We start from the raw sequence: 9,967 nt of genomic DNA, 5'->3' as shown, positions 1-9,967 counted from the left end.
GCCCCACGTGGGGCATTTCCAGATGCCCCACGTGGGGCATTTCCAGATGCCCCACGTGGGGCATTTCCAGATGCCCCACGTGGGGCATCTTGAAATGCCCCACGTGGGGCATCTGGAAATGCCCCACGTGGGGCATCTGGAAATGCCCCACGTGGGGCATCTGGAAATGCCCCACGTGGGGCATCTTGAAATGCCCCACGTGGGGCATCTGGAAATGCCCCACGTGGGGCATCTTGAAATGCCCCACGTGGGGCATCTGGAAATGCCCCACGTGGGGCATCTTGAAATGCCCCACGTGGGGCATCTGGAAATGCCCCACGTGGGGCATCTGGAAATGCCCCACGTGGGGCATCTGGAAATGCCCCACGTGGGGCATCTGGAAATGCCCCACGTGGGGCATCTGGAAATGCCCCACGTGGGGCATCTGGAAATGCCCCACGTGGGGCATCTTGAAATGCCCCACGTGGGGCATCTGGAAATGCCCCACGTGGGGCATCTGGAAATGCCCCACGTGGGGCATCTGGAAATGCCCCACGTGGGGCATCTGGAAATGCCCCACGTGGGGCATCTGGAAATGCCCCACGTGGGGCATCTTGAAATGCCCCACGTGGGGCATCTGGAAATGCCCCACGTGGGGCATCTGGAAATGCCCCACGTGGGGCATCTTGAAATGCCCCACGTGGGGCATCTTGAAATGCCCCACGTGGGGCATCTGGAAATGCCCCACGTGGGGCATCTGGAAATGCCCCACGTGGGGCATCTGGAAATGCCCCACGTGGGGCATCTGGAAATGCCCCACGTGGGGCATCTGGAAATGCCCCACGTGGGGCATCTGGAAATGCCCCACGTGGGGCATCTTGAAATGCCCCACGTGGGGCATCTGGAAATGCCCCACGTGGGGCATCTGGAAATGCCCCACGTGGGGCATCTTGAAATGCCCCACGTGGGGCATCTGGAAATGCCCCACGTGGGGCATCTGGAAATGCCCCACGTGGGGCATCAGGAAATGCCCCACGTGGGGCATCTTGAAATGCCCCACGTGGGGCATCTGGAAATGCCCCACGTGGGGCATCTGGAAATGCCCCACGTGGGGCATCTGGAAATGCCCCACGTGGGGCATCTTGAAATGCCCCACGTGGGGCATCTGGAAATGCCCCACGTGGGGCATCTGGAAATGCCCCACGTGGGGCATCTTGAAATGCCCCACGTGGGGCATCTGGAAATGCCCCACGTGGGGCATCTGGAAATGCCCCACGTGGGGCATCTTGAAATGCCCCACGTGGGGCATCTGGAAATGCCCCACGTGGGGCATCTGGAAATGCCCCACGTGGGGCATCTGGAAATGCCCCACGTGGGGCATCTTGAAATGCCCCACGTGGGGCATCTGGAAATGCCCCACGTGGGGCATCTGGAAATGCCCCACGTGGGGCATCTGGAAATGCCCCACGTGGGGCATCTGGAAATGCCCCACGTGGGGCATCTTGAAATGCCCCACGTGGGGCATCTGGAAATGCCCCACGTGGGGCATCTGGAAATGCCCCACGTGGGGCATCTGGAAATGCCCCACGTGGGGCATCTTGAAATGCCCCACGTGGGGCATCTGGAAATGCCCCACGTGGGGCATCTGGAAATGCCCCACGTGGGGCATCTGGAAATGCCCCACGTGGGGCATCTTGAAATGCCCCACGTGGGGCATCTGGAAATGCCCCACGTGGGGCATCTGGAAATGCCCCACGTGGGGCATCTTGAAATGCCCCACGTGGGGCATCTGGAAATGCCCCACGTGGGGCATCTTGAAATGCCCCACGTGGGGCATCTGGAAATGCCCCACGTGGGGCATCTGGAAATGCCCCACGTGGGGCATCTGGAAATGCCCCACGTGGGGCATCTGGAAATGCCCCACGTGGGGCATCTGGAAATGCCCCACGTGGGGCATCTGGAAATGCCCCACGTGGGGCATCTTGAAATGCCCCACGTGGGGCATCTGGAAATGCCCCACGTGGGGCATCTGGAAATGCCCCACGTGGGGCATCTGGAAATGCCCCACGTGGGGCATCTGGAAATGCCCCACGTGGGGCATCTTGAAATGCCCCACGTGGGGCATCTGGAAATGCCCCACGTGGGGCATCTGGAAATGCCCCACGTGGGGCATCTGGAAATGCCCCACGTGGGGCATCTTGAAATGCCCCACGTGGGGCATCTGGAAATGCCCCACGTGGGGCATCTGGAAATGCCCCACGTGGGGCATCTTGAAATGCCCCACGTGGGGCATCTGGAAATGCCCCACGTGGGGCATCTTGAAATGCCCCACGTGGGGCATCTGGAAATGCCCCACGTGGGGCATCTGGAAATGCCCCACGTGGGGCATCTGGAAATGCCCCACGTGGGGCATCTTGAAATGCCCCACGTGGGGCATCTGGAAATGCCCCACGTGGGGCATCTGGAAATGCCCCACGTGGGGCATCTGGAAATGCCCCACGTGGGGCATCTGGAAATGCCCCACGTGGGGCATCTTGAAATGCCCCACGTGGGGCATCTGGAAATGCCCCACGTGGGGCATTTTTGCGGCTGACCGCGCAGCCGACCGCGTGATATTACCATAGTAACAGTTTCTTGCCAAATTAATGTAAAAACATCTTGAAATAGAATAATATTTGTGCTTAATTTTTAAATCTATTCAAAGGAAGATTTAGCTTTTATTCTTATCGGCAGCTGTGTGTTTTATTTTAAACGCAGGTTGCAGGTAAACTCGAACTGCGGATACGGATAGCAATGCCACAAAAAACACACATATTTTTAACTTTTTTCATCTTTCCTGATTCGTAAATATTTTGTTATAAGCTATTTAAATGACTACGGCAAAGTTAAAGGAGGGTTAATTATGTAACTGGTTTTGTTTGTACATTTATATGTATTTGAATGTACGTATGTAAATAAGTGGTAGGTATTATAGCTTTTAGACTACTTATTGTATTTTAATAAATACGTTAATTTTTGGAAACAATTTGCCAGATCAATGTGAAATCGGACAGTATTCTTAAATATATATAATGTTCATTTAAAATATGCAAAAAAATTAACAATTGATTTCAAGATTACAAGTGAAGGAAAGCAGCTGGAGTATTTAAAAAAATCGAAAGCACATAATATGTACAACAAAGCTTGATCGAATAAGAAGTGGTCCAAAAAAAGTTCCATGAATTTTTTCTGGTCATAATAACAAATTAATCAAAAACAAATATTTTTTTAAAGTTGTTCACTTTTTTTTTAAATTTAAATTTATATATTTTTTATTTTTACAACGAGAGGTCCACAAAGATGGAACGTCATTAAAAAAATGGCTACCAAAAAAAATTATAAAATATTTTTTGTCGAAGGTGTTCAACATGAAAAAGAACATAATTGAGTTTAATTTTTTTTATTATTATTATATTTTTGCAGTTTGTTTGCCCTACAGTAATTATAAGTAGATCACTCAAATGTCCTTCTCTGGGTTGTTCAATAAATTTATTTTTAAATACATATATATTTTTGTAATTTTTATAGATCCACTCTACAGCTGTACTTGACTACCTTTTAACTTGATATGAGAAGTTATATTGCTGTGTGCATCTTTGTTAACGTTCGCAAAAAGGCCACATGTATACGTGTATGAACATTGACATAAGCAATTAGGCATAAATTTACAAAAAAAAATTATTCAACTTTTCCACCAAAAAAAAAAAAAAAAAAAAAAAATTGAAAAAAAAAAAAAAAAAATTTATATTCGCCATCATTAAATTGCTTCCAATGGATGAATATGGGTTATGGGCTTCTGCTCTGCAAAATAGCTCAATTTGATATCGTTTTTGTATATTGAATGGAAAAAGCAAAAATAAATTAAACAAACAAAAAACTGAACGGAGAACGGTATTTCCATAATAACATTTTTTTTTTCGCACTAAAAAAAAAAAAAAAAAAAAATGAAATAAAGCCAACTTCCGGTTCAGAATTCAGGTTGTAACCAGAGAAGGAAAGAGAGAGCTAGCACACTTTCTGGTGGTCTCACAGGTAAATAACTTCCAACTCAACTGTCAACCTTTTTTGACGACCGAAAAATGCAATTTGTTCACTTTTTTTTTGTATATTTTTATTTATTTTTTTTAATTTTTGTGCTCCTTCAATGTTATATCCTTGGTGTAATATCTACGAGTATATTTTTTTTCATACACACACACTTGGTATATTGGGCATCATACGTGATAGCTGTTTTGGGGGGGTACAAAATAAAGAACAGAACCCAAAACGCCATGACACGTTGGAGGACAATAATTTATATCACAGAATTAATTAAATGTTGCAAAGAGAGAGAAAGAGAGAGAAAATAAAGATGGGGACTACGGTGTCTGTCACCGGAAAGTCCTGCTGCATATGAAACATTCTTCGTCCCGTTCCGGCCGAATTTCAAAAGCTAACGGTGGTGGTGGCGGTGTGACACGTGAAATATTTCACACCCCATTTGCTTGCAGTATGCATTTTTAACCATTACACCCAAAAAGATTCAACTTTCTTTGTGTGTATGTTTGGTTGTCATCATCCTCGTCGTTTTCGTCCTTGTTGATGGTAAAATTCGCACCAAGGAGCCAAGGCGCATACCAACAGATTAATGATGTGCATCCTTGCAATCTTACACTTTCTTGCTTTCGTTCTAACGTTCGTTTTTATTTCGTCCTTTTTTTTTTGCTGCACATCAGTGTACACTAAAAACCAACCTACAAACGTTATAGTGACAAATTTAAATAAAAAAAAAAAAAATCCCATTCCGTTAAATAAAATACTGAATCAAATATGTACATACAAATACTCACCTAGGATTGGGGTCACATATTGAACGTTGTTTCTTACTTTTGGTTCTATCTATACAAATATAACCAACCCGCATCCAAGGACTATTTTCCGTTTTTTTTTTTTTTTTTTTTTCTCAGAAAAGGATCGGCACTTGATTCGCGTACAAATGTCGAATATAACGTAGATATAGCAAACCACACTCTTCTTCATCTTTTTTTTTTTAAGCTTCGTTATAGAGAGGATTCTTATATATCGTCCCAACTGAGAAGGAGAAGGAAAAAAAATAAATATATATAAGAAAAAAACCTTGTAAACTTACATCAGGGAGAGGACACTTAAATATTTCAGGACACGTTTAAATTGCACAACTTAAATGAATATGCCTCCCACTCTTTCTCTCAGTGGTTCTCGCTTTGGTTTTTTTTTTATTTTTTTTTGAAGGTCATCCCATGGGTGTGGAAGTAGGAGACATGAGGGGATATATTATGATGACTTTGTTTGTTCCGCCGCGCGGCTCAACAAAAATCGATGCGGGGACTCTTATTTATTTATTTTCATATTTTATATTTTTTATTTTTTGAAGAGCACCTATAAGTAGACTATATATTTTTGTATAAACTTTTATAAATATTTTACTTTTCTTTTCGATTGCTGATGGAAAATAAAAAGACAAAGCTTAGGGAACAAATACAAAAATTGAACAACTTGTTTCGTGGAAAACGTCGAAAATTGTGTTTGATTTGATGGGAAAATGACAGTGGCAGGGTATTGAACTTTATGAAAAATAGGAATCAATGACTAATAAAGTCATTGTGCTGTATATTTTTTTGTTTTGCTTTCTTTCTTACTCATTTTAGAGATTTAGAGATTTTAAATGAAAGGTTCAACAACCTTTTTCATACACTCTGTATTGTGTGTTTATATTTCAAAAATATAAATTTCAAATAAATCATGCTTAGATTAGTTTTTAAATTCAATATCACTTTAATAGAAAATCGAAATTTATTTGTGTAAAAAATTTTAAGAAAATATTTCTGAAAGAATTTTGATTTCTTTCAACACTTTTATTAGTACAACAAACTAAAGTATAGTTTTGCCCCAACGAATATCACGACAAAAGTGTCGAACCTATATAGAAAATGTAAAAAAAATACCCGAATTTTTCAATCTTTGCTAATTTAAGCCCTTTGGGATTGGTTTTAGACAAAAATGTTATGCGACAATAAGTTTATTAAATTTGATTCAATTCAAAAATATTGATATTCAAATAGTAAAACTGTCGAGCTTTCAGTTTACATTTTACAGACAGGTTAGAATATAAAAGTACCTATTGTGACTTTTGCTATATTCATGACCTGCAGTTGTGAACATCATTTAAAAGATCAGTAATTGATTCTAAAATGTCAATTGGATCGCTTAAGTTAGACATGCAAACATTTATAATAACTATTTATGTTTTTTATTAAAACAAAAAATATTACGCATACACCACAGTGACCTTATGGTTAAATATAATTACTTGGTTCAGTATTCAAAAGTGTTTTTACTATATTTAATGTATACAATTCAGTTCTTAGAGTTATCATGTTTCAGTAAAAATTACAGAGATTTATATATTACCTCGAGCTTTTTCCGTGAATTTATCGTAAGAACTAAAAAAGTCGAAAATTATGGACAGTATTCAATAAATTTTTTTAAAATACCGAGAGCAAAAATAAGGACACTATTTTTTTCATAGCTTAATGAACAATTGCTCAAGAATTGCATACAAATCAACATTTAATCAAATAAATGTAAAAATAAAAAGAAATAAACGATTTTTGAAAAATTCTCTTATCTTTACGATAGATTCGCTTACGATAAAATTCACTGGGTCACTTGAATAAAAGTACAAAAGAAAATTGTGGGTCGTAAATTCTAAGTGCAACCATGATTTTTTAGTCAAACAAGTCTAGAAAAAATGAAACAAAGAAAAGAAAGATGCTTTTACCAGTAGGAATGTTATTTTGCATGTAGAAATTGACCGCAACTATAAATGATAAACAACAATTTTAAATTTCAGAAAACTTCTTTTAAATTTTTAAAAATATTCGGGTTTAAGTTTTTGAATCTGTTTTTAATTCATTATTATTTTATACATACATATGTATACTACACTGATTAAAAAAGAAATTATTTTTTTCGTTCATAGTTATATAGAAAATATTGTTGGAAACGACGAATCGGTTTCACCGGTCTTTTTTATTTAACTCTCAAACTCCTAATATATTCTTATTATAATCCAGTCAAATAAGGGTTTAACCTCGGAATGAATGTTAGTAGAATTTTTTTTTTGCTCAATATCTTCCTTTTGCCATTCTATAACATATCTCAAAAGTCTAGAAAAATCTCATGTCCGCTTGTCCCGATTTCAAGGTCAAATCGCGAAATGGAGATTTTCAAAATTAGCAAAAATAGGCTATGGTATTATATACACATATGATACATGATTTCAAGGTATTTTTTAATGTTGATTCCAAAAAATCTAAAATCAAGACAATCTGACGTCTCTGGAAAAAGTTATTCCTGTTTTTCATCTGTCAACTCATATTATTATAACAGTTGCAAACTTACTGCCGAAAAACCCTTAAAAGTTATGGTAGATGAACTAAATTTTGCATGAAGATTTTAGAATCCATCATTATTAAAAATCAAAACAATCCATTACAAAAAATATATATACCTACGAAATAATGGTATTTTTTGATGGAGGGGCAAATTTTAGGATATGTTCATCTTAGGAATAAGTGCTAATAGGCTAATTTTTTCATTTTAATCTTTGTTTGGATATTCTTTAACTAAAAAAAAGTTTTAAAACAAAATTGGTATGAATTTTTGTAGCAATTATATATATTAATGAACCCCAAAACCAAAATTTCAACAAAATTAAGTTTCAACAGATTAAAAAAAAAAATGGTTCTATGAGAAGTACCATAAATAACAATTTCTGAAAAGAGATTTTTTTTCATTATTTACGAGGTAAAACATTTTTTAAAAAATTTGGTAAATAATTTTTATTTTACGGTAGCAATCAAGCCGCTTTCTATTTGCTAAAAATCGCGTTTTTTCCTTGAAAGTATTCCAAAAAAGTAAATTTATTTTCTTATTAAAGTCACAAACTAGTTATATTAGTAAGTATTCTCGAATTTCACTCTTTCTTGCAAGAATTTTAAAGGTCAATCGATCGATACTAATATTGATTGAGCTTTGAGGCTGATCTAAAAGTTTTGTTTACATTAGCTACTCTTTCTCATCTAAAGGCTAAAAAAAGTTGTTAATCATTACAGAAAAATTGTTTTTTTTTTCACAAAAAAACCAACACTTTTGCCCTTTGGAGTATAAAAAAAAAACTATTAGATTGAAACTCTATTTTTCTCCCAGATGTAAAAAGTTAAAAAAAAAAAACAAAACACCAAAGTTTAAAATTAAGTTAAGTGAATGCTATTAAATTCTATATCACAGTGAAACCGATAGAGGATACAAACGAACGAGAGAGTATATCACATTCCCCTAGTGCGCTATTTATGGCAGCCCCATGGTGATTTTCTAACTTTCAAGTGTAAACTTCACACCAGCACTTACATTCTTGTGTTGTGTATAGTTGATACTGAGTGTAGTAGTTTCAGTTGAAAAATGATTGTAAACGATGATGCTGTGTATAAGAGTGGATAGCTATGAAACGCTTAAAACATTACCACAACCGCAATTTGTGTGAGCCAACACAAAATTCAGCTTATTTAGGAAATAATTAAACCATATTTAATTCGGATGCGACAACCACAGCTGGCACGACCGTCCGTCGACGGTGGCGTGTGGCAAAGGCGGTCCAGTCCAGCCTCTCTCTATATAAAGCGCTCGACGGGGTGATATGGCGTTTCGGTGTCGGTGTGGTGTAGAGTGTGTGTCTATTCCGTTTCATTTTGACAGTAATAGTGCACTTATTTTGCGGTCAGTACTATTATAATGCACTTTCGAAGTCATAAATTCCATCGCAAGGCAAAATACCAACGCGAGCGAGTGTGTGGTTGCAATTACATTATTGCACTTAATTAAATTCATGGCAATCTACTATGCCACTATTCAGGAGCAGTACCAAACAGCAGTAGCATCATGAGGAACACACGTATGAGGGTTCGAGGTACCTCAACATATCAGGGTCATAAAGCTCATTTTCTCTCGAGCTGTGCATTTAAGCAAAAGGTGTATCAAGTAGAGTGTGTCTGTATGCTCACACTCCTTTTCGGTGTGAAGCCTTCTTACAGGAGCGATCGTGGTTTTAAGGGCGGCCATGATAATGCTATTTACAAGCGCACAACATGCTGTTACATTGTGGTTTTGCATAGATTTATTATTCAACATTAAAACTTAAGGTCACAGCGAGACATATTAGAAGTTATCGTCAGGTAAAGTGCATTTATGTGGAGGTACAATTATTACGTTTTGATTGTATCGGTTTCAATGACACAACTCGTCTTTTTACATAAAATTGAAAAGAAAATGGAGAAATGCATGAGGTTGCTAATAAAATGAAAGCATCTAGTACATATATTTTAAAATGATGTTCCTAAACAAAGATAGAGTTTATGAAGATTGTGTAGTACAGTATTAGTTGAAGAAATTTCAGTGTCAATCATTAAATAGCCATATTTAAGGGATGAAATAATAAGACAACAGCCAATTTTTTTGCATGACGGGGATGTAGCTCAGTGGTAGAGCGTTCGCTTTGCATGTGAAAGGCCCCGGGTTCGATCCCCGGCATCTCCAATTATTTTGTTTTTTTTTTTTTTTGTTTTTGTTTTATTGGAGACAGTGATCTTAATTTGCATGACCCCTATGTTGGTTTTATTTCCATACCAAAAGTAAATAGTCTGCACAGACGCGACCAGTGAAAATAACACTGGGCAACAACATTTTTTGACACAACAACGAATACTCGAATCCGAAGTCAGAAAAATTTGATTGGTTTCCTTTTTTTTTTAATTTTAGAACGTTGTTTATATATGTTTAAAAAAAACGGTGGCTAGTAGAATTTTTCTGATTCAGGTCTGAGTTCAGCCTTCAGAAAGGTTATTTTGGTTCTTGTGACAAGAAAAAAAAGTTT

General features: G+C 38.6%; 1 non-coding gene across 1 annotated transcript; it reads left to right on the top strand.

The window, feature by feature from the left end:
• The first annotated feature begins 9,558 nt into the window (after window positions 1-9,558).
• Window positions 9,559-9,630, top strand: Trnaa-ugc (transfer RNA alanine (anticodon UGC)). Its single transcript has one exon. It is a non-coding gene; the product is annotated as a tRNA-Ala (tRNA).
• The last annotated feature ends 337 nt before the right edge of the window (window positions 9,631-9,967 follow it).

The sequence above is a fragment of the Episyrphus balteatus genome, chromosome 1 (assembly GCF_945859705.1).
Source record: "Episyrphus balteatus chromosome 1, idEpiBalt1.1, whole genome shotgun sequence".
NCBI lineage: Eukaryota > Metazoa > Arthropoda > Insecta > Diptera > Syrphidae > Episyrphus > Episyrphus balteatus.
Note: the sequence above shows the minus strand (reverse complement) of the source record. Positions and strands in the feature narration are given on the sequence as shown.